Source organism: Perognathus longimembris, chromosome 28 (assembly GCF_023159225.1).
Source record: "Perognathus longimembris pacificus isolate PPM17 chromosome 28, ASM2315922v1, whole genome shotgun sequence".
Lineage (NCBI taxonomy): Eukaryota > Metazoa > Chordata > Mammalia > Rodentia > Heteromyidae > Perognathus > Perognathus longimembris.
Window position 1 is genome coordinate 23,835,666 of NC_063188.1, and position 1,858 is coordinate 23,837,523.

The 1,858-nt window shown below is 40.6% G+C and overlaps 1 pseudogene; it reads left to right on the forward strand.

The window, feature by feature from the left end:
- The first annotated feature begins 245 nt into the window (after window positions 1–245).
- Window positions 246–1,617, forward strand: LOC125343883 (annotated as a pseudogene).
- Window positions 1,618–1,858: the final 241 nt, after the last annotated feature.

Below are 1,858 nucleotides of genomic sequence, written 5' to 3' on the forward strand. Positions count from 1 at the left end.
CTCCAAAGCCACTTCCATAATTTACATTACACACACACATGCATATACACATGCACACAAACACACACACACACACACACACACACACCTTCCACATACTAAGGTTATTCAATATAAATGTCTTTAAAATGTCTCTTAAGGAACTTTCCAGAATGCTCAGGGAGAGGTTGGAGGAGCGGTGGCTGCCCAAGCTGCGCACAGCTATGTGCTCCTTCCCGCTCCTTCATAGGCTCCAGCTGGCTCACCGGCTAGAAAATGGTAAAAGAAACCACTTACTATGATGTTTTCGGAGTCAAACCCAATGCCACCCAGGAAGAATTGAAAAAGGCTTACAGGAAACTAGCCTTGAAGTACCACCCTGATAAGAATCCAAATGAAGGAAAAAAGTTTAAACAGATTTCTCAAGTTTACGAGGTTCTCCCTGATGCCAAGGAAAGAGAATTATATGACAGAGGAGGAGAACAGGCAATTAAGGAGGGTGGAGCAGGTGGAGGTTTTGGCTCCCCCATGGACATCTTTGATATGTTTTTTGGAGGAAGAGGAAGGATGCAGAGAGAAAGGCGAGGTAAAAATGTTGTGCATCAGCTCTCAGTTACCTTAGAAGATTTATGTAATGGTGCAACAAGAAAACTGGCTCTGCAAAAGAATGTGATTTGTGACAAATGAGAAGGCTGTGGTGGTAAAAGAAGAAAAGGGGGGCAGTGGAGTGCTGTTCCAACTGCCGAGGTACTGGGATGCAAATACGAATTTATCAGACAGGACCTGGAATGGTTCAGAAAATTCAGTCTCTGTGCATGGAGTGCCAGGGCCATGTAGAAAAAATCAGTCCTAAAGATAGATGTAAAAGCTGCAATGGAAGGAAAATAGTTCGAGAGAAGAAGATTCTTGAAATTCATATTGACAAAGGCATGAAAGATGGTCAGAAGATAACATTCCATGGTGAAGGAGACCTAGAACCAGGATAGGAACCTGGAGGTATCATCATTGTATTAGACCAGAAGGACCATGCTGTTTTTACATGACAAGGAGAAGACCTTTTCATGTGTATGGACATACATCTGGTTGAAACATTCTGTGGCTTCCAAAAGCCAATCTTCACTGTTGACAACCGAACCATAGTCATCACTTCTCATCCAGGTCAGATTGTTAAGCACGGAGTTATCAAATGTGTGCAAAATGAAGGCATGCCAATTTATCAACAACCACATGAAAAGGGCCACCTAATCATTGAGTTTAAGGTAAACTTTCCTGAAAACAGCTTCCTCTCTCTTGATACACTCTCTTTGCTGGAAAAACTCCTTCCTGAGAGGAAGGAAGTAGAAGAGACTGATGAAATGGATCAGGTAGAACTTGTGGATTTTAATCCACAGGAAAAATGACGCCATTATAATGGAGAAGCTTACAAAGATGATGAACATCACCCTAGAGGTGGTGTTCAGTGTCAAACCTCATAATGGGGCCAGTGAATAGCACCCACTCCTAGCATTTTAAATGCAGTAGTGACGGAGTGAAGGACTGTAATCATAAATAAGTTCACTACTTCCTATTATTTTTTGTTGTAATATTCAACTATAGTCGTGTTTTAAAAGTTAAATTAAGAATAAACACAAATATAAAAGCTCAAAAAAACTCTCTTAAATGATACCTCGTTATGGAGACTAATTAAATAATGACTAAACCCACTCAATAGTGCCTATCCTTTAGGAAATGCTCATTTGTTACTATACTGGCTCTCCTTGGCCATACTCAGGATGTCCACAAGGAAAAGTTACTTGAATCCTCAGGTTAAAACTTTTCTTTTCCACATGGGTATGGTAGCTCATACTTATGAACCTAGCTATTTAGGAGATGGAAATCA